The following is a 24,351-nucleotide window of genomic DNA, read 5'->3' as shown; positions in this document are numbered from 1 at the left end:
TCTGTGTTCCTATCTTTTCAGTGAAGACTTTATCCCCCATTGATAGGATTCTTATACTTTTCTCATATTTGCAATGCAGATGATGTCCTTGACCAGGGCCTAAAGAACCTTTCCTTATTATTTCTTATGTTGAAATTGTAACTATATGTAATAGGTCAGTATTTTCAACTTTATGAGTGTATAAGTATAGTTCATGTATAATTATGTTTATATTTATATATGTGTTAAATCTGTGGTAGAGGATATAGTTAATAAACATAGGGGCATTTGAGTTCACATATAATATGAACCTCAGGTGTTTGCTTACTTGAACCTTAGAGAATACTCAAAACTCTATTTCACCAATCTGCCTGATTGTATAACATATTTCAATTGGTGCTTGTGGTGATGATTTTTCAGCGTGCTAGAAAACTATGTAGTTTTTAACCAAAAGCTTTCTGGCCCCTAAGTTTCACATTCTTTTCCTTTAGCTTTTTAAAAACCTGTGCTTTACGTGCCAAAAGCTGAACAATGCTGAGCCTTTCGTACTGAAAATGCTTTAGATTGTGTGAGAAGTTCTCAACATTGTTAGCTTTGCCAGAATGACCTGCAAAGTTTTTTCTGCATGCTGCAGCCTCCCAGTATCAATCTCGAGACCCATCTCTTAAAATGCTCAGCATGGCTATTGTTATCCCCTCTTCAATGTCCAAAGAAAGAAATGTGCCTTAAAATTGCTCTGTTACATTAACTGACACCAAGAGGAAAAGATTCATCCTAAAAGAAGGATCCTACTAAGGAGTTTTATGCACTTAAGCAACAAAGCTGGCTTTAGTTTGTTTTTGTGCATTGTTTCTTCTTGTGAATGAAGCATTGAAATTTAGATTGCAGACATCTAAATAGAATCAATGTCAACTCCTCCCTCCCCCAGACTCTACAATTTCTTTAGCTTTGAAACAAAACTTTTAGCTACATTGCTGCCTAGAACTGAAGAAAGGATTAATGAGACGTTCTGGGCCTGGTTTGCTTATCATAAAGCAGGGCACGTAGGCATGGCTGGCATGAGATTGGGATAAATACATGTAAATTATGGTGTGGTACCTGACACTGTTGTTTCAGAAATAGGATAGAGCCATTCAGGTTTGGTACTCTATCACACATGCATGCGAATATGCACATTTATTACTCTCAAAAGACAATGGCTTGTAAATGGAGATGAAAACATCTCTCAAACTACATCTAAGAAGCTTTTTATGTGCAGTAGAAGGTTCCACAACTGGTTAAAGTGCACAGACTAAAAGCCTGCAGAATGCTCAGCCTTAAAGGGAAAATATATATCCCATCACATTCCAAGGTTTAGGGATCATTGCAGAAGAAAGAGTGGAAAGACTATAAAAGGCAGAGGAAGTAGATGACTATAGGAGACATTTTTTTTCTGGGCATAATAAGTCAGCCTCACATATGAACTCCTGCATAAAGCTTGTGCAGTCAGAGCCTGATTAGATCTCAGCACGGAGAGGGGAGTTGGGCACACAGACTCACCCTTAGTCTAGGAACGTAGTTATTCATTGGTATCTTCTGGGAGAGGAGAGTGTATCCCCTGATAAAGTCGTCCGTGCTCCAGGCTAAGATCACATGTCTAAGAGTATTTGAGCTGCACAAATTGTTTTTTTTTTTTTTTTCAGTAAGAGAAAGAAACACACAGAGATGGGTGGGTAGTGAAAGGTGGGTTGGATCTGGGAAGAGTTTGGTGGGAGGGATGAATATGATCACAACTCTTTTGTGTACAAAACTCAACTCTCAAAGATATAGTAAGAAAGAGATGACTATACTGTCAAAATGCAACTTCTTTATATTGCATCATTGTCATAAGCTTTATCCAGCATAGAAAATTTCTGTCCTTATGATAACATTAACTTTGTTCCCCAGGTCAGTGTGAACTGTTTTGAAATACTTTTTGACAGCTTCAACTTGACTGCTTTCCTGAAGGTGTGTTTATCTGCTCTGGCAAAAACAAATATCCCACCAGACACCACAGCTGCCCTAAAAGCTGAGTGGTTATTTAAGTATGTGACATGTAACATTTATCTGTTCTCATCTGGTTTTGATTAATACAGTGAGGGATGATGGGGCCTACTTTCTCTTGGTGTCAGCAATTCTTTCTCTTTTATGGTTTTGTTATGGATCTACTGTCTTGAATTAAGTAGAGGAACTTAGCAGCTGAGCTTTGACCTAAGAGCACAACTGAAAATTCAGTTCATTCTAGGTATACTGATTATACTATTAGTTAGGGCCAGTAAGGTGACAGATTGGTTGAATCTGCAGTTCTACCATGACCCAGATGTGGGCTGGAATTTCATTTATTACCTTATTCCCATGTATATCTGCTGTAACCAGGAGGATTCATCAGGTCAATGAGGCAGCACCATGATATTTCATGTCACTGGATAGTAATGTTATAATATTGGAGTCTTCTTTTCTGTTTAACTTCAAAAATGACTGATTCCACACATAATCCCTCTGGGGCTTCCTCTGCGTTAGTCTTTGGAGTAAACGGGGCAGATCTGGGGCCTCCAAATTGGCAAATAATCAGATTTCTCTTTCTCTGGTAATGAATTTGATGGTGGGCAAGTCATATACTCTTCAGGCAAAGACAGCTTCCAGAAAGAGATAGTTACCAGCCACCTGTCACACCACTCTTGGCATGTCAGAGATTGGACATAACCATGAACAATGCAGGGTATCCTAGCATTGTTTGAGTCCTAACTGTGCCATGATAATTCCTTTAGTCTTTATGCATAGATCATCCAAGACAGACCTGAAGACTAGCTTATGCACACTGAGCATTTGAGAAGTGGAAACATGGCAATTCGACCATAATTCTGCTGCCAAAGATTGCCTAACCTTTGCTAATATATTAAAGACTTTTTAATATTATCCACAGGTTCCTTTCCTAAAGTGTACAAAGAACAAGCAGTTTGTGATAACTTGCATGACTCAGTCACTAAGGAACTTATAAATAAAGAAAGATTATTTAGGGAATGTTAAAAGTTTATAACTGGCTCTTACAGCTTGTGCCTCCCTTGATATTTTTTATACTATTGTTAGTATATGTCTAGAAATAGACCTTGCTTATTGAATGGTTAGACTAATGTCTCAGTCTTCAAAGTAATGGTTGTAGCCATGTGAGCTTTTACTACATTTAGCACAGATGTGTGGAGAATCATATATCATTAGTGCACTGACTGTTTTTTTAATGGCCACCTTACAGCTTTATTTATTTGAATGACTCAGAATACATATTGGAAATAATATTACTAGAGTCATATACCTGAGAAAACAATAGCCTTCTGGCTTCATTTGACAAAAATCACTCGAGGTTGGTTCACTTTTAATTGATGGGAATGTGTCCATTAAGGTTGTTTAGAACTGCTATTATAAACGATCAAAAACCTACAGCTATGGAGTACATGCGCCCTAGTAGTTGGGGAATCTACACTTTTCTTTTGCTAAGTGGGCAGATAGTCAAACTGCTCTCTAAATATTGACCCTGATACTCATAGACTCAAGGCACTGTTTGTCTTGGTCAGAGAAGCTTTTTTTACAGTGAGCCATCATTATGACAGACACTTATAACTAATCATAGTGATTCAAGTAAGTGAGTGTGTTGTTCTTGTCCCCAAACAGGGCATTTATACCAAGCCACCCAAGCCCCAGTGGGTATTGAAGAGCAGCAGCAGGGTTTAAGAATCAGAGGACAGGAAAGAGTGCTGTGAAACACTCTCTTCTAGACATGACATGGCATTACTGTTTCAATCCTGAACTCATAACCCATCTGGGGTGTTTATCTGCTCAAGAGGGGCCTTCAGCATTCTATTCAGGATGAGGATGGATCTCGTGAGACCCTATCAATCTGGGGGTGGGGATGGGACTATTGGCAGCTAGTTACCTAATGGTTGCCTGGGGAGGGTGACACATTTTCTGCATTGGTCACTTGCCTATGGATCAGTAAACAACCCCCTGCCCACACTCATGCAAGCAATGCTATTTAAATGTAGTGGCTGTCACACACAAACACATGAAAGTAGGAGGGTGTCTAGTCAGGAAGAAGGATGTTAGAAGGAGTGGAGGGGATAATACAGGGTAATGGGTATGAATATGATAGTATATATAAAGTTATGAAAATTTCAAAGACAGAAATATATACATATTTCTCATATATATGCATATATATATGAGAGAGAGAGAGAGAGAGAGAGAGAGAGAGAGAGAGAGAGAGAGAGAGAGATAGGTTTGTAATATGACAGTGTAATTTTGTGCACTGTATTCTTTTCAACCCAGGAATAATTTTGTGGTTTATCTTCCAGTAGAAATGGCATATGTAATTCTATTTTTTGAAGATAAATTCTAATATATCCAAGACTGGCCCTGAACATTGAGACTAACTGAACTTCTGCTCTTTTTGTCTACATGCCCTGAGTTCTGAGATTACAGACATGTATCACCACACCCTATTTGAATGGGGCTCTGAGTGTGCTAGGCATGTACTCTACCAAGGAAGCTACAGCCTCAACCCAGGCACTTGGAGTTGTACCTATTTAAAGGGAGACATGGATTTTTTAATTGACTAAATTTGTTCATTTATTTTATATCCTGGCCTCAGTTTCTCCTATCCTCCTCCTCTTTCCTCCCCTCCCATCCACTCCTCTTCTCTTTGTGTTCAGAAAGAGACATGCCTCCCATCAGTATCAACAAAGCATGACATATCAAGTTGTGGTAGGACTAAGCTCCTCCCCTTGTGCTAAGGCTGGACAAAGCAACCTAATATGAGGATAGGTTCCCAAAAGCCAGTCAAAGCTTTAGGGACATCCCCTGTTCCCACTTCCAGGAGTCCCACAAGTAGACCAAACATACAGTTGTCACATATATGTAGAAGACCTAGGTCAGTCCCATGCAGGATCCTTGGTTGTCAGTCCAGACTCTGTGAGCTCTTGTGAGCCAGCTTGGTTGTCATTGTGGATTCTCTTGTGATGTCCTTGACCCCTCTAGTTCATATAATCCTTTCTCTGCCTCTTCATCATGATTCCCTGAGCTTGGTCCAATATTTGACTGTGGGCTTCTGCATCTGTTTCCATCAGTTACTGGATGACGACTCTCTGATGATAACTGGGGTAGTCACCAATCTATGAGTATAGCAGAATATCATTAGGCATCATGTTCTTGTTCTATCCTAGGTTTCTGGGCCATCCAGTCTCTGGGTCTTGGTACTCCAGGAAGTGTAAGGAGTGGGCTCAGTCTTATGATATGGCTCTGAGGCTGGACCAGGCATTGTTTGGTCACTTCCACAATCTCCATGCAACTCCTGTCCTGCCCTTGCATGCATCCCATAAGCAGGGCAGACTGTAGGTCAAAGGTTGTGTGGCTGCCCAGAGTCCCAGTCCCTCCATTGGAAGTCCTACCTGGTCACAGGAGATGGCTAATTCAGGCTAAGTATCTACCACTGTTAGAAGTCTTAGCTAGAGTCATTCTTGTAGATTCCTGGTCATTTTCCTTGCACAAGGAATCTATTACTATCTGACCACAAAATGTGCTCCCTATACAGTCATCTTTTTCAGTATTGTACCCCTCCATCCACTCCACAACCCATCCCCAATGTTCCCACCTATGCCTACTCCCTAGTTCAATCTTGAGATCACTTTTACTTCCCTTTTTCATGGAGAGCCATGTGGCCACCTTGGGCCCTTCTTGGGTGTGTTGATTGTAACATGGTTCTCCTTTATTTTACAGCTAATATCCACTTCTAAGTGAATACATACCATACTTGTCCTTCTGGGCCTGGGTTTCTTCACTCATGATGATTTTTTTCCTAGTTCCATCCATTTGACTTCAAATATGCTGATGCCATGTCATTGTTTTTAACAGCTTAGTAATACTCCATTGTGTAAATGTACCACCTTTTCTATTTTAAATCCATTCCTTGGTTGAAGGGCATATAGGTTGCTTCCAAGTTCTAGCTATTAAAAATAAAGCTGTTATGAACTTAGCTGGGCAAATATCCTTGTAGCATGATTGAACAACCTTTGGGTATATGCTCAAAAGTGGTATATCTGGAACTTGAAGTATATATATATATATATATAATATATATATATATATATATATATTCTTACTTGGTTTTTTGATGACTAGTTTCCTTAGTTCATTACATATTTTGGAGAACAGCCCTCTGTTAGATGTGGGGTTTGTGAAGGCTGCCATTTTGTCCTGTTGACAGTGTCCTTTGCCTTATAGAAGCTCTTCAGTGTCACGTAATTCCATCTTAATGTCTGAGCTACTGGTATTCTATTCAGAAAGATGTCTCCTGTGCCAGTGCATTCAAGGCTATTTCCCAATTTCTCTTCTATCAGTCTCAATGTATCTGGATTTATGTTGAGGTATTTTATCCATTTGGACTTGAGTTTTGTGCAAGGTGATAGATATGAACCTATTTTCATTCTTCTACATGACAACACCCAGTTAGGCCAGAACTATTTGTTGAAGATGGTTTTTTTCCATTGTATAATTTTGGCTTCTTTTTCAAAAATAATGTGTGTGGAGTTATGTCTGAATCTGCTATTTGATTCCATTGATACACCTGTCTGTTTTTATTCCAATAACACATGATTTTTTATTATAATAGCCCTGTATTAGAGCTGGAAATCAGGGATGGTGATACATCCTGAAGTTTTGTTTTTGTTTTTTGTTTTTATTTTTTTCTGTAGAAGATTGTTTAAGCTATCCTGTTTTTTTTTCTTATAAATTTGAGTGTTGTTCTTTCAATGTGTGTAAAGAGTTGTGTTGGGATTTTGATGGGGATTGCATTGAACCTGTGGATTACTTTTGGTATGATTGCCATTTTTACTGTGTGGATCCTACCTATCAAAGAGCATGGGAGATCTTTCCATCTTCTAATATCTTATCCAATTTATTTCTTAAAAGACTGAAAATTCTTGTCATACAGGTCTTTCATTTGTTTGGTTAGAGTTATCCCAAATTATTTTATGTTATTTGTAGCTATTGTGGACTTTTCTCAGCCCATTTATCTTTTGTATAAAGACATCTACCATTTTTTTTTGGTTAATCTTGTATCCGGCCACATTGCTGAAGGTTTTTATCAGCTCTAGGGGTTCCCTGATAGAATTTTTGGGGTCACTTATGACATGTAATTCTTAAAGTAAGTTTCTCTTCCCTATTGCCAAACCAGAGTCTATAACAAATAGCCCAATGAGTGTGCATCCATTCTTTATTAGATTGTTGTGTTCCTGTTAGCATGGCTGTATAAAAAGTAAAGGAAGGAGATCATCATGATAAGATTCCCAAGCCACATCATGTTGAGCTTGATACTGTGTTCAAGTAGAAATATTCTCCAAATAATTTCACAATGGAGATGATTGCTACCAGTTCATAGATGAGGAAGTGGCATCTTTCCACATTCTTAGTTTTCTGTTCTTTTTACTTTCCTCATGAATCTGCTGTATTCCATTTCAAAGAGGCATGATAACCACAACCTAAAGAGAACAACATGGGCAGTAACATATTGATATTCGGAATCAGGACATTTAAACTCATTTAGCAGTAATGTCACTGGATTTTCTAACTTTAGAGATGGAAGAGTCATGGCCTCTGTAGAGGGGGAGGCAGCTGAGGCAGCAGAATGATAGCAAGGTTTAGCACTTAGAGCTGAGCATCCACTTAGCAGAGAATCCTTTGTGAGCCATGTTTTCCATATGTAATTTAATTTGTAGACAATTTTTTTTAACCCATGGGAGTGACACAAAATTAAACAAACAAAACTCCCAGCCAACTCTCTGGCAAAAAAAAAAAAATCCCAAACCCAAACTGTAACTGCCTCTTTGTCTTTTGTGCTATATCCACCTTTCCTTTTCAAATCCAAAATGTGAAAGCTACTCAGTCAAACCCTACTGTGGAGTTTACTACAGTCCAGAACATGCCATGCAGCCTGAATAGTGGACCCTTTCCAGAAATGCATCCTATGATTAGATAGTTGAATATTGGGAAGTGAAGACAGGGGCCAAACTGCCAATACATTAAGCTGAGCGTTACTTCAAACTCATGTAAGTTTCCATAATTAGCATGGGTGTTTTAACAACTTAGAAGGAATCATCTCTTAAGAAAGCAATTCTTACATTTCAGCTCCTTCATTCTGTCTGAGCTGCACCTGAACATATCTCACTCTCAACTGCATCTAAAAACATTTCATAACAGAAAACAGGCTTATCCCCAAGCCTTACTGGGCGCCTTGGTTGTGCCTGCTACTTGGTAACAGTGTTTCACACCAAGCTAAAACAAGGTCAGATAAACAGTAATCAGAAGATAACTGGTGTGGTCAGACTAGGAACACAGCATACTGTCCTCCTCTGACCTTGACAGAGGAAATAGCTCACAGAGGCTCCTTGCTAAAGAAACAGCAGAACACCCTTCCCCCATGATGAGATTGATGACTACCTTATATGCCATCCTAGAACCTTCATCCATTAGCTGATAGAAGCAGAAGCAGACACTTACAGCTAAACACTGAGCTCAACTCCTGGAATCCAGTTGCAGAAAGGCAGGAGTGATGAGCAAAGGGGTCAAGACCAGTCTGGAGAAACCCACAGAAACAGCTGACATGAACAAGGGGGAGCTCATAGTTCCCAGACTGGGAAATTAGCATAGGGCTGACCCAGACCCTTTGAGTGAGGATGTCAGTTTGGAGGTCTGGGCAATTTGTCCCTAGTGACAGATGGACTTTGGGAGCCCATTCCACATAGAGGGATACTCTCTCAGCCTAGACACATGGGGGAGAGCCTAGGCCTTGCTCCAAATGATGTGACAGACTTTTAAGATCCCCCTGGAAGGCCTCACCCTCCCTGGGGAGCAGATAGAAAATGGGACAGGGAGTTGGGGGAGGGCAGGGGAGGAGGGGAGGGAGAGGGAACTGGGATTGACATGTAAAACAAGATTGTTTTTAATTTAAATAAAAAATTATGAATAAAAACAAACAAACAAAGAGCAGATGCAGAAAGTGCACCTATTTAATGACAGAATTCAATTAAATTTCTAATTGAAATTTGAAATACTGCCTTGAAGCCTTTGTGGTTTGATAATTGGGTCAGTTGGAATTTTGAAAGAGGCCCCTTCTGTGAGTCACAGTGTTGTTGAAATGCATCAACCTTGACTTTCAGAGAGATTAGGGCTATAGCTTTTGCTTGGGTTTTACTTCAGCACCACTTTATGATTGGGTAGCTGGTTCACTCTCCTTCACACAGAGAGTACCACTTTTCTGAGACAGTACTCACAGAAGAGCTTGTTTTCTGGGTAGCAGTGATGGGTGTATATTGAACTGTGCCTGATCTCTTGTTGGATCTGTCTCATCACTGTTAAGTTTTCAATGTTAGAAAGAAGCAGTGCCTGAGACTCAGAGGATCTTCTCTGTGCAAATTTATCTGGTTTATAGAATTGTTACAGTTGTGGCCTTGACTTCCCTAACACAATGCATATCTGAACAGCAATGGATAGCTGTGATTTTGGTCTAGAACATCATTAAATGGATGATGCTGATGCTGATCTTGAACATAATGCCTTCTAGTTTGCTTTTATTTTTGTTTGGGATGTGCTGTAAAGTATCTGTGATATTTTCCTTGTAACATTGGTATGCATAAACTGAACACATAAGAGACAAATGTGTGAGGGCTGTGGTCAGAAGTTTCCCAAGTGTAGACTGGCTTCTCTGAGATGTAGCTGCTGTTAAGCTAGCTATTTGCTGAGTTAAGAAAGGCAAGTATTTAATACATCTTTTAATTTGGTATCAAAAGTGAACAGCGAATGAGCTTGAAGCTAGGCAAAACTAAGTTTAGATACTATTTCTCCCAGTAAACTCATTTATGTGATAACCTGTTGCGTATCAAAATTTAAATCTGAAAGCCAAGGATAATACATTTCTCATAGATTAGATCAACATTAACTGATTAAGCAATATGTGACCAATATTTATTCATTAGGAAGAAGTTAATAAGAGATTGTTTTGACTTACCCAATCTTATTATCACATATAAAAATATCACTAGAACATGGGTTCCACTGAATTTACATATTTTCAATATCTGGTGTGAAGCCATTATACACAGATGGATGTTTTCTGATTCTAGATGGTCTAAGAAAAGGAAATTATACTCTTTTATCTAGAAAATTCTAGACTATGTCAACACTCACAGTCAAGGGATTATTTCTCATTTCAAACCTGCCTCTCCATCTTTGGAACTCAGGCCTAATTCTGTTTGCCCCGATTCTGTGACAATGGAGATCAGTCATCTTTTGTTGTTGTTGCTTATTATGTTATATTAACCCTTGACATTTAAAAAAGTTTGCAAATTATTCTTCAGTTTTCTTTTCTTTGCTTTTTTTGTTTGTTTGTTTTTAGTTTATAATGCTGCTGGCCAGTTCACTAGGATTTCTTATATGCTAGCTCAGTCTTAATTACCATAAATCTATATATTTTATAAGACTTATCAAGGACGCCTTCTGCTGGCATCCTCTTCCCTGGATCACATGGTGGCTCTGTAGCAAAGAGCAGGAGGAAGAAGAAGAGAAAGAGAAAGAGAAAGAGAAAGAGAAAGAGAAAGAGAAAGAGAAGAGAAAGAGAACGACTTCCTGCTTGCCCTTGATTAAATTCTGAATCTGCCTGCTATGTCACTTCCTGCCTGGATCATCAGACTTCTCTTTCCTACATTTCCCATAATTCTCCTTGACTCCTAGTCCCACCTAACTTGTTTTCCTATTGGTCAACAGTACTTTATTTATCAACCAATAAGACAAACATATACACAGAATGATGTCCCCCATCATCTCCTCTTTTCTGTCTAAATAAAAAGAAGGGTTTTTAACTAATATAGTAAAATATATAACAAAACAGTTATCAAGTAAGAACTATAGTTATGATATATAGTCCATTAACATTTAGCAAGATTTAAATAAAATTTTCTATCACCTATCCTATCTTTTTGAGTTTCAGGTCTTACATGTAGCTTATCTTTTATAATGACTAAAGTAAAGTATAACCATAACTATCTGTCTTCAACTCCATCAAAGACCACAGAAGGATAATATATAAACTCTAGAATTGACAGCGACATCTCGATACCTGGACAGTCACCCAAAGTTCCTCTGTAACGTTGGGGCATCCATCTTCAGTTTTCTTTTCTTCACAACTAAAATATTTGGCCATAATTAGATTTTAGGCCTCGGGGATCATGTTTAGTTTTCATGTGTTCATGCATCTTCTACCTCTCCACTGTTCTTATTAGCAAGTGGTGCTGTGTTTCAAAAATTGGTTACGGAGTGTGAAGGTTGAGCTTCAGAGTTTGGTCTTTAGGAGATACCTTGCAACTGCAATAGGGGACATTGAAAACTTAGCTATTCCTTCAGTTCTTTTACCTTTAAAATTGGCTTCTCCTTCTAACTCCTCCATTTCCAACTCTTTATCAATGGCTTCATTCACATTCTTGCACCTACAGTGTGAATCCATTACTTTGTACAGATTGAAGATTCTCAAGGAACAAAATAAATCTTGGAAAATTAACTTCCTTCCTCCAAGCTATCATTTTTCCCCAAAGTGATAGTTATTATATAGACATACTCCATAGCAATTGGTGTGTTTAGGTAATCATCACACTGGTCATTTCTTTACTCCTTGTGTTAGCTGCTTTTCTGGTATATACCTGACAAAAAGGAAGGTTTATTCTTGCTTACCAGGTAAAGGGTGTCATTCCATCATGGTGAAGAAGTAATAGTAGCAGCTGCTGAGGAAGGCATGGTGACAGGGGCATGAATCATCTGTTCATGTGGCATTTGTAGCTAAGTGGCAGAGAAGGAACAGGAAGTGAAGCTGGGATTTCAGACAGCAAAGACTGCCCAGGGGTCCATCTCCCAGAAGGAAAGGGAAGCTCTACCTCATAAAACTTGTACAGTTCCCACCATCTGGGAACTAAGTATCTAAACATGAGCCAATGGGGGTTATTTCACATCCAAAACACAGTATACATATGGCTCATATGTAAAGAAGAATTGGCCATTCTGCAGCTGTGACAACATGAGCTGGATGTTTTAAAGTGGAAAAATACCAATTATTGGGTCAATGCATGCTTTGGTTTAGAGCCTAATTAAGTGACAACTTTCTGTTTACCTGGATGTGAGATTTTTTTGGAAAGAACAGACCTTAGTTCTATCTTCTCAAATGCTGAAGTATGATGAGTCATGGCATGGAAATACACAGTTTCCAGAATTTTTTAAAAGAGGATTCTGACTTTATTTTTTTATTTAATTATTTATTATGTATACAGTGTTCTGCCAGCATGTATGCCTGCATGCCAGAAGAGGGCACCAGGTCTCATTATAGATGGTTGTGAGTCACCATGTGGTAGCTGGCAGTTCAACTCAGGACCGCTGGAAGAGCAGCCAGTGCTCTTAATCTGAACCATCTCTCCAGCCCTAAGTTTCCAGAATTTTTACATGCATGTTAGTAGACAAGTAAACAAGCATATTCAAATAAGTACTCCTGTGTCAGAGAAGAATGCCGCTATTGGAACAGTCTGGAGCTTTTTAAAGAAATTTAAATAATATTCTTGTTGTGATTAAGCACTGTGCTATGCTAGGAAGATCATAGTTCATAGTTAGGTGTCCACATGATGTTTGCTAGCTCCTCACTGAATGTCATGCTATGTTGCTGAGTGATTCAGATGTGAGAATGATGGTTTGTCTCATTATTAATGCCAACTTAATGAGATTTTATTTTATGTTGGTGATGACAATTTAGCAAACATCTGGTGTGGTAAAGCTTGTAATATGTGCCAGTAGTCCTCTTTTATAAAAATATTGTGTATGTACTGTGAGCCTTTTTGTGTTCATTGTAAATGTCCCTTTGCTATACTGGGGAAGAATCAGTGGGTTATGTTGTGAATCCTGTCCCAATGGAGGCTTTTCTACAGTATACCATAACAGGAAAAGTGAAAAAAATATACAATATTATGATGAAGAACAGAAGGTACACATTCCATACAGAGCTGCTATGCTCTGTCCCAGTTCAGTTTAACTGTCAACTTGACACAGCCTAGAGACATCCCAGATTAGAACCTGGGTTGATGAGGAATTATCTGGATCACATTGACCTGGACATGTCTGTGTAGGATGTGGAGGGCTCATCCTACAAAGTCAACTGTGGGCAGCACCATCCCTGGTCAGGTGGTCCTGGACTAGATAAGAAATCTACTGAGCTCAAGCATGTGAGTGGACAGGCAAGCAGCTATTCTCCATCATTCCTGGGCTGACTTCCTTCAATGATAGGTTCTAACGTAAAAGCATAAGGTGCACAAGCTCTTTCCTCCCTAAACTTCATTTCATTGAAAGTGTTTCATCACAGCAACAGAAAGGAAATGGAAACAAGCCCCCAGTGGCAGGAGAACTCCTATCTTATATAATACTAAGGATGTCAAGGGGTCCAAGGAAGTGGAAGTGGTATTAGGGGTTCACTTAGAGTGCAAATGGTGAGCCAAGTCTTATATGCAAAAAGACCCAGATGTTTGTGGGAATTTGGAGAAACTATTGTTTTTCATTGGTGCTTAGGTAAAAGTGGTCACTAGGGAAGAAGCTAAACGGTGGAAGCTTTGCTATAAAACAAAGGAGGAAATTAATTCCAATTAATGCAAATCTTGTTTAATGTCATAGAGGTGTTTAAATTATGCCTCTGTTTGTCCCTCCCCACCCATTGCTGAATTGTTAGCTACTTAGAGCTTTAGTCTTCGGGTTTCATGGACTCAGAGCCTATTATTGTAAATGGCTAAAGACAATTTTATGAGTGAACACTGAAGAATGAAGTTGAACTTTACTCTGTAGAGAGTTGACATGTTTTAGAGTGACATTCCGGAAATTCTGAACTGTAGAAAAACATACCTGGGTAAGAAGGAACTGTGAAAAGACCTGAGATTAGATTTAGGCTGTGAGAGGCTGTTTTTAGAATGCTTGCCACTGTGTTTTGAATTTGGCAACTTATAAAAAAAATCACCTAGGAACTCTTCAATGCTGCTGATTGCAGTCCAGGAAATATATGACATGTCTGGATGTTCTGGTTGTGTAGATGTGTGTAGGTTAGGTTCCTGTGACCTGGATTTTAACAGTGACATTTTAAATGTGTAAGTGAGGCATTGAAAGGATATGACTCATTTCCTTATGGAAACAGAGAATAGGGGTTATACATTGAGAAAGTTTCAGAGACATTGCTGAGCAAATTAAGAACACACCGTTTCTTCACGGGGACATATCAAAGCTGGTACCTGGCTTTGAGAGCTGACACTTGGGAGGATGGTGATGCTGATAGGCTGTAAAGTGCAAGGACTTTGTGGCTGCTGTCAGAGACCATGAATTACAATTCTGTATGTGAGTAAGCAAATAGGATGACTTGAGGCAGCTCTGGTGGCAGTAGGATTCAGTCCAGCTTGGAGAACGTAGCAGAATCCAAGATAGAGTTTTAGTATTACTTAGGAGAATAGAGAACTAGAGACTATGCCAGAAAAATGAAAGTACTGATTAAAACAAAATTAGCATCAACATGACAGGCCACTAAAATTATATATGTATGTATGTATGTATGTATGTATGTATATTTGTATGTATATACAAACACACACACACACACACACACACACACACACACACACACACACACACACATATATATATATATATATATATATATATATATATATATATGAAATGTTTATGGTAGAAAATAAAATGTTAAGATTCTGAAGAGTTAGTTTGGCTACTGTGTGTATGTGATGTTTCCGATGACTCTAGGGCCTGACTCACTATTCTAAGAACTTTTGTGCCCTGCAGCAAAAACAGTGGAGGGAGGAAGATTGACTGCAGAAGGCTTTGACTCTCATACAAAAAGAGAAAGAGAAAAGGAAGAGAAAAGAAAATTCTAGGTTGGAGAAAAGTTAACTAAAACTATCAAGTGATTCAGAGAAGCAAATTAGTGTCAAAACTAGAACTCTGCCAGTCTAGATAACAAAGAGGTATGTAGCACCCATCCAGTTTGGAATTCAGTGAAGTGATAATGGAGGAAAGTAGAAGGCAGTGTGCCCCAAGTTTGTTTCACTTGATGAGTGGGTATGGAAAGGAGGAGAAAAAAAAAGAAGATGTCATTCGTGAATAGCCACAGAGAGAATTTCCGCACAGTTAAAATACAAGATGATGATGCTAGAAAGAATCTGGTTGTTAGATTCTGGACATTTCATATTATATAAGTGAAATTACAGAGTGATGAGGGGCTATAGAAGTGGCTGAGTCAATAATGTGCTTGCCAGTGAAATATGATGAAGTATGAATCATCATTACCAATTCTTGAAACAAAACTAATAGATGAGGAATGTGCCTGGAATTTTAGTGCTGGGGAGGAGACAGATAGCCCTGGGATTCACTGGCCAGCAAGCTTATCTAAGTCATTAAACTGTAGGTTCACTGAGAGACCCTGTCTCAACACAAATGAATAAATAAGTGGTGGCTTCCCATTCATTCCTTCCTCCTCCTCTACACACATGATGTCTCCAAACACCAGTGTATGTGTATGTAATTGCTGTCTCTACTAAACACACACACAGTTCTTAAGGGTTGGTGACACAGTACTATGTTAGACACTTAACATATTGTGAGAGATAGTTTGATCCCTGACATGAGCATGGATAGTGATATTGAAATAGACTCCTCTTCAGGGTCATGTCTGCGAGGAGAATTCATAGGGAATTGGATGCACTGTGGAAGGATAGAGGGGACTTCATCAAGAGTATGTTTTCAATAGCACAGAACAGGATGGGTATCAAGGTCAGAACCTGGCTTTTGTTCTTTCCTAGAAAATACCTCTTGGGTCTCTCTGTGACGACTGAGTACAAATGCAATAGAAATGGCTGTCAAGTAGAAAATAATTTACAAAGCCTCAGACCAGTGGTTCTCTACCCAATGCCGTGACCCTTTAATACAGTCCCTCATGCTATAGTGAATCCCCCAACCATGAATTTATCTTCATTGTTACTTAATAACTGTAATTTTGCTGCTGTTATGATTTGTAATCTAGTTATCTGTGTTTTCAGATGGACTTAGGAGACTCCTGTGAAAATGTCTTTCATGACGCCCAAAAGGGTCATGACCCACAGGTTGAGAACCACTCCCTTAGATGGAATTGAGATTGTGTGTGTTTAGTACAGGGAGCGTGAAGCCAGAGGGGATGATTACCAATGCCCACAATTCATTCTATGGGGAAGGTCTGCACTTGTCACACCATGAAAACTATCGTGGTTTCACTTAAGAATTATTTTGTCCATATTTGTTACAAATTTTATCACTATAATATTACTTTTTCAGCTTTTAGTGACTTAGCTTGTATGATTAACTTTATTTTTATGAACATTTATAAAGTTCATCATTTTCAAAGTATGCAACATATGCTTTTGCTACTATCTAATTCTAGAGCATTTTGTTTAACCCAAGCCAGTAACTGGAATATTCTCTCTCTCTCTCTCTCTCTCTCTCTCTCTCTCTCTCTCTCTCTCTCTCACACACACACACACACACACACACACACACACACACACACACACACTCCTCCTTCAGTCCCAGTACCTACAGTCACTCCACAAATTACCTATTCTGGACATTTTATATTTTGCAATGGAAATTATTCATTCTGTTACTTTAAAATATACCTTCTTGGTTTTGGCATTACAGTCAAAGTTCCTGGATGGTATTCACCAGAACTTTATTTCCTTTTGTGCCAAAATAATACACTATGTTCTGCATAGCCCATGTTTTCCATTGACAAGTTGATAGATATTTGGGTATTCTCACTCCTCTGTATTAGGAATGATGCTGACATGAGAGCAGTGTGCCAGCTTTTGTGACTGTTGTGGAGTTACTTAGTGACATGGCAACTGTTTAATTTCTTGGACATCTGCCGCACTGTTTTCTAAAGCGCCTGCACTACTTAATTTGCCTGGAGCAGCATGAAGGCTACAGTATCTTCACATCTTTTCTGACTTGCTATATGATATATTGGTAATTATAGTCTTCCTAGTGTGTGTGAAATAATATTGGGTTTATACCTCTTGGAGCTGTTTGTTATGCTATATAAGTACTCTGCTACTGAGCAGTATCGCAAACCTTTTCATATATTTAGAGACAGAGTCTTGCTAAGTTGCCAAGGCTGGCATGGGATTGGGATCCACCTGCCAAAGCCCCCTGATTGGCTGTGATTGTAGGTAGGCATCATCACACCTGCTTATGTTCTAATCATGCTGAATTTTGTTGCTGAGTGTCTTAAATGTGCTCCATAGTCAATGTGTATCTTTAGAATAGTCTCTGTTTAAATCTCTTGCCCATATTAACTGGGCTATTTGTGGTTTTGTTGTCTTTTGGGAATTTTATACATGTATTACAGTGATTTTTGATCAAATCCAGCATGACTCCTCGTACCCAGCCACCATCTGTTTTCCAGTCCCTACCACTTCTCCATCCCAAGTGTGTGTGCTCTTTTAACCCACCCAGTAGATTTAATGTTGACAGTATATATTCTGTATGTAAGTCCTGTGTATTGCCTAAAATTTATACCTTTATTCCCAGCCCTCAGGAGGCAGAGTCAGGTGGATCTTTGTGAGTTTCAGGCCAGCCTGGTCTACAGAACCAGTTCTAGTACAAAAGCTCCAAAAGCTACAGAGAAACCCTGTCAAAAAAAAAAAAGAGCAAAAGACATGTTATTTTTGTATGTGCCAGCTGTGTCACAGGTCTTTTCTTCTACACTGCCACTTTCTTTTCAGAATCATTTGAATGAAGCAGTCAGATTTCCCATTTATCATTTTAATGAATTATTGGCTCATCCAAAAAAACATAGATATTTATGTGCATGTTTCCTTTGGAGAATCTGGGAGTTTAAAAGTTGATCTGTGTACTTTTGAAACATTTTGTCTAACTTTTGTATGTGGTGTGGGGTAGGTTTGCAATCACCTTCTTTGCTTGTCTATTAGATTTTCTAGACTCACTATGTAGGCCAGGCTAGCTTCAAGCTTTCTACCATTCTCCTTCCACCTTCCAAGTGTAGAGACTGTGGGCACGAGCTATGACACTTTGCTACTGATGCTTTCTTCTGCGTGTGGCCATCCCATCTCTTTGTTTCAGTGTTATTGACCTTTCAATGCCAGTTAACTATAAATTTGTTGATTATTATTTTTTCTGGTAGTCTTCATTTTGTTTTGCCTGCATGTATTTTTTGTGCACTCCACAGTGCCCACCAATGCCTGTAGAAGGTCTGAGAGTGGATGATTGTGAGCTGCTGTGTAAGTGCTAGGAATCAAATTCTGAAAAACCAGCCAGTGCCCTTAGCTACTGAACCACCTCCTCAGCCCGGTGCTTGGTTGTTCTTTATGCCTGTATCGTTCTGTGAGTGCCACAGTGTTTTATGTGGCATTATGCCTATAGTAAAATTTAAAAATTTTTTTTTACTATTTTCATAGTGATAAATAATGTAATTCAAAGATGTATTTTAGAAAAAAAAATAGGCATCATAGTTGGCTCGGGTTATGTTCTTCATCTCAAGTTAAAAATTACTTGACAGGGTTTTGTAGACTTAATGTCTGTGAGTAGAGACCAAGGGGAAAAGGTCTTGCCGGAAATAATCACTCTGAATAGAAACTGGTGAGTATACAAATAGAAACTGAAATGAAAGAATGAATGAACAAATGAATAAATAAAACAGAGCCCAGCATTTCAGCACTACTATTTGAACAGGATGTATGTATTTTACTGTCACTTAGTGTGAATCCTAAACATTTATGGGAACACAGGTAGTGTGAACACAAATGCTTCCATGTACAGTCTGTTGCTTTTCCAGCAGCAGTCAAACAATCATGTGCTATAAATGTGTGAAAAACTCTCTGAAGCTGTGTGATACCACTTTCCTTTATATTGATTTGAAAGAACACATAAAGGTAAGTTAGAGACAAGTGTTTAAAATGTTGAGTCTTGTTTGATGCTGAAATGGTGTGTGCGTGCGCGCATGTGAGTGTGTGTTTGTGTGTGTGTGTGTGTGTGTGTGTGTGTGTGTGTGTGTGTGTGCACTTGTGCACGCACACATGTGTGTATTGTATATTCCTGTGAGTGTGTGCATTTGCATGCCAGAAAAATAGAGAAAGAATAAAAGAATACAGAGGAAGCTTATCTCCTAAGATATTGTTCTTTTCAAATACATAAATGTCCACAGTAGGGCTGTTTAGATCACTCAGTAGGTAAACATGTTTGCTGCCAAGCCCGACGACCTGAGTTATATCTACAGAGCACACAATGTAGAAGGAAAGAACTGACTTCTACAAGTTGTCCTCCGATCTTCTTCACTTGTACACATCATGGACTCATGCAGACCATATATATATATATATATATATATATATTATATATATATATATATATATATAATGCACCTTAAAGCCTAGAACTCTGGAGACAGAGGTAGGTGGATCTCTGGGATCTGCATGTTTCAGGACAGCCTCATTTACACAACGAGTTCCAGGCAAGCAAAGACTACACAGAAAGATACTGTCTCAAAAACAAACAAACAAACAAAAAAGCAGATACAATAATGTTTTGAGATGTCAGTAGTAAGCCATCATCACCATAACATCTGTACTTACATGGTGAGACTATGCCCATTCATAGTGTAGTGCAGTGACTCTGAATGTTCAATATAAAGCAAACAAGCTCTTTGGCAATACTGCTGATTTTTTTTGTTTGTTTGTTTGGTTTTTGGCATTTTGGGAAAACAAAGCACTAGATCAGGATGGGTGAGTTCTTTCCATCTCTCAACATTGCCTCCTTCTTGAATGTTTCTACTGACCCACATATGTATATAAGAGCAAATCATTGTACAACGCTAGAGTTCAGCACCGGCTGTCTGGGATAGAGGAAAGTCTGCCAGATTCTAGGAAATAACATGTTTTTGTCTGCTTAGGTTAAAAGAATATCATTTTGATATAAGTGGGTGATATGTTATCCCTTTAACATTCATGGAGGAAAAAAATCTGGCTCTGTTTTGAAGGTGTTCTGTGTGGAATAGTGTAGTGACACTATTGAGACTATGAACCATTACTACATCAATACCAGTGTCCGATAGGCCAAGGCCTAAGTACTAGCAATGTGAGCACATGTGGCTCATAGTCTCTCATAGGAACCTTATTTAGCTCTCAAGGGAAGTAGGAATGTAGGAGTTGGTCCTTTAATTTATGCAAACAGAATTAATTCCGTCTATAATTTAGAAATTAAACATTCATTAAAGTGTGTAAAGTGCTTTGCGTCATCTGCTGTTCTTTAAGTCAACCTGCCACTCACTCTGTGGAATGCACCAGTGTACTGATGCTCTATGGGTTGGTTTTTCTAATTTAGAGGAACTAGGATTTGCGAAAATGAGCTCTGGGCATTCAAAGTCATCATAGCGTTGATGCTACATTGCCTGACATGTCTGCATTTGTGTGTTTCATTGCCTGTAGCAGTAGGGGCTGGCCATTGATGTTCTCTGTCCACCTAACTAAGGTTACTTCCTCCAAGCTGGCTGCCTGGATCCCATTCTGACTTGAGAAGTGGTATCAGAAGTGGTAGAACAAGAACTAGGTGCTGAGGTGTGCATGTTTGTCCATGTTCTCCCATTACATACTAATGCTGCTGACCCGAGGATAGGAAGTAATACAGAAGTGGATGCTGCACATTAAATGATTTCATTTTTTCTTTTCAGCTGAGCAATATTCCACTGTGTACACATATCAGATATTCACTATTCATTCATTTGTTGGTGGATATCTAGGTTGTTTCCTTATCCTAGCTATTGTGAATAGAACAGAAATGCCATGGATGAGCAAGTTTCTCTATATGAGGCTACAAAGTCCCATTGGTTATATGCCTAGGAGTCATATGTATAGCAGGGTCAAGTGCTAGTGTTACCTTTAGCATTGGGAGAAACATCCAGAAGGATTCCTACAATACTGGCAAAAGATCAAGCCAGCCAAAATTCCATCATAGTGGGGTAGATGGTCTCCATGACCCATCCCTTAACTGTGGACATACTGGCAGCTGACCGTTAGAGAAGGGAGCCTCATTCTTTGAGGTTATGGCCACTAATAAACTTCCATTCTGCGGTGGATGCCCCACACTGGTGCACATAGGTAGCCCTAACTCGATTTGAGGTATTACCAAAAAACCCAAAAGGATATGAAGCTGGGAGGTGTGGGGAGGAGATGTTGGGGGAAGTGGGGAGTAGTTATGGCCCAATTTCATTTTATACCTGTAGGAAATCCTCCAGAACTAAAAATTTAAATAAATGTTGAGGGGACACTATAAAATATCCTTTTAAATCCCATCTTATGATGTTTATCACATGCTTTAGAGGTTTCAACTAGTGTTTAGAAAATAAATGTCAATTTGAAAGTCTAGTTATTTTTCTTTTTTCTTTTTGGTTTTTCAAGACAGGGTTTCTCTGTGTAGCTTTGGAGCCTATCCAGGCACTCGCTCTGTAGACCAGGCTGGCCTCGAACGCACAGAGATCTGCCTGCCTCTGCCTCCCGAGTGCTTGGATTAAAGGCGTCAGCCACCAATGCCCTGCAAAAAGTCTAGTTCTTACCACACAACTTAAACATATAGAACACACCCTTTTCCTTCAGTGGAAGACAGTTCCCCAAAATTAAATTAATCATGAATAATCTCTAACACATTTAATGGAGGAGACAGAGTATTTCCAGCAGGGAGTGGTAGAGGTGAGTGAATCTTGTTTGAAATGGAAGCCTCACTCCCTCATAGCTATTTTAGAGCTCCTACTCTCAGGGCATAACTGTTTGCATTGATTTTTTATGATTCAAAAGTGAACTTAATTCACACCTCACTATACCAATCTAGTTTATAACACCTTTGCCCAATGTGCTAAAGGTGCTGAAGATGGTGACCTCACATTTTGCCCCCTCCACACATACCTAAATCTGGTATATTACCTGGGACTAAGGCAAGAAAGTTTCACCAACTGCATCCTAATTTTTTGATGTTGCTCCTGTTGTTTTAAAAATTAGCATAGAAAGTAATGCTAATGAGGTTTGTTGGCACACACATTCAATCCCAGTCCTCAGGAGGCAGATACTATTGAACCACTGATCTGGAGGCTCACAGTGAGTTGCAAGCAATCCAGGGCTGAATAGTGAGACTCTGTCTTAAAAATTAAAATGTAATGGATTTTATGATGACATTTTTATTCAATTTTTTATTTAATTCTTTTCTTATTTTACATACTAAACTCAGTTCCCCTCCCTCCCCTTTTCCTGTTGCCTTCTCCAATCCCTCCCTTTCTATACACTCCTCAGAGGGGGTAGAACCTTCCTTGGGGAGTCAGAAAAGTCTGACATACCAAATTGAGGCAAGTCCAAGCCCCTCTCCCCCATATCAAGGCTGAGAAGTTTATCCCACTATAGGAAATGGCCTCCATAAAGCCAGTTCATTCATATACCTGAAATACGTCCTGGTCCCACTGCCAGCCCTCCCCTCAACAAGTCAAGCCACATAACTGTCACCCATATTCAGAGGGCCTAGTTCAGTCCCGTGCAGGTTCCCTAGCAGTGATTCTATTGTCCATGAGCTCCTACTAGCTCTGGTCACCTATCTTTGTGGTTTTCTCCATCATGGTCTTGACCCCCATTGTTCATATGGTTCGTCCTCCCTCTCTGCAACTGAACTCCAGGAGCTCAGCCCACTGCTTGGCTGTAGGTCACTGCATCTTCTTCCACCAGTCACTGGATGTAGGTTCTATGATGACAATTGGGGTAGTCACTAATCTGATTAAAGGGGAAGGCCCCTTCAGGCACCCTCTCCACTATTTCTAGGAGTCTTGGCTGTGGTCATCCTTGTGGATTCCTGGGTATTTCTCCAGCACCGGGTTTCTCCCTAACCTCATAATGGCTCCCACTATCAAGAAATCTCGTTCATTGCTCTTTCCCTCAGTTCTTTCCCCAACTTGGTCTTCTTTATCCCTCATGTTCCCATCCCCCATCCCCTCCCTTCTACCCCCTCCCAGTTTACTCAGGAGATCTTAACTATTTTCCCTTCCTGGGGCCCTCCATGTTTGTCCCTCTTAGGATCCCCCTTCTCTGGGGTTGTGGATTGTATCCTGCTTATCTTTTGCTTTGCATCTAATATCTGCTGAGTAAGTACATGCCATGTTTGTTTTTCTGGGTCTGGGTTACCTCACTCAGGTTTTTTTTTTTTCTAGTTACATCCATTTGCCTGCAGATCTCAAGAAGTCATTGTTTTTTACTGCTGAGTACTAACAGCATTGTGTAAATGTACCACATATTCTTTATTCATTACTGGGTTGATGGCACCTAGGTTGTTTCCAGGTTCTGGCTATTACAAATAGTGCTGCTATGAACGTAGTTGAACAAATACCTTTGTGGTACGATTGTACATCCTTTGGATATATGTCCAAGAGTGGTATTGCTGAGTCTTGAGGTAGATTGATTCCCAATATTCTGAGAAACTGCCATACTGATTTCTAAAGCAGCTGTACAAGTTTGCATTCCCACCAGCAATGGAGGCATATTCCCCTTTCTCCACAGCCTCCAGCATAAGCTGTTATTATGATGACATTTTTTGATGTGTGTCAGTATGCTTTCTTACTCATTTCCCTCCCTGTCTGCCTTCCTTCCTTTTCCTATCCCCTCTCGTTGCCCTCTGTCTTCCAAAATAGACTCCCTTTCTTCTTCCATGGTCACATCTATTCCATTAAACTTCCCTTTGCCCCAGTGTCCTAAGATCTATTCCCTCTCTTTTGTGACACATTTCCTAGTATCATCATCATCATCATCATCACCACCAGCAGCAGCATTATCATCACACACACACACACACACACACACACACACACACACACACACACACACACTGAATATGAGAGAAATTATTGGGTAATTGTCTTCCTTACTTTGACTTATCTTGTTTCACAAAACACTTTTCAGTTTTATCCATTTTACTGCAGATTTCATTTTTCTTTATGGCTAAAGAAAATTCCATTATATGTAAGGAATATATTTTCTTTATACAGTCATCCATTGATGGGCATATCATTGGTTGTGTTTTAAGATGTGATCATACCTTTGTGGTTTGTTGACCCAGAGTCCTAAAAGCATGTGCCAAGTTTAGCTGGGTCTATGGTTTGTATATTTTCAAGTTTGCTTGTTTTGAAACTTCTGTTGATTATGTTGTTTGATAGTGTCATGT

At 39.3% G+C, this 24,351-nt stretch overlaps 1 protein-coding gene across 5 annotated transcripts in view; it reads left to right on the top strand.

The window, feature by feature from the left end:
* Positions 1 to 24,351, top strand: part of Ctnna2 (catenin alpha 2) — a 1,115,196-nt gene that overhangs the window by 28,332 nt on the left and 1,062,513 nt on the right. The window lies entirely within an intron of this gene.

This window comes from Cricetulus griseus, chromosome 8 (genome assembly GCF_003668045.3).
Source record: "Cricetulus griseus strain 17A/GY chromosome 8, alternate assembly CriGri-PICRH-1.0, whole genome shotgun sequence".
NCBI lineage: Eukaryota > Metazoa > Chordata > Mammalia > Rodentia > Cricetidae > Cricetulus > Cricetulus griseus.
The sequence above is the reverse complement of the archived record's forward strand: the minus strand, read 5'-3'. Positions and strand labels throughout refer to the sequence as shown.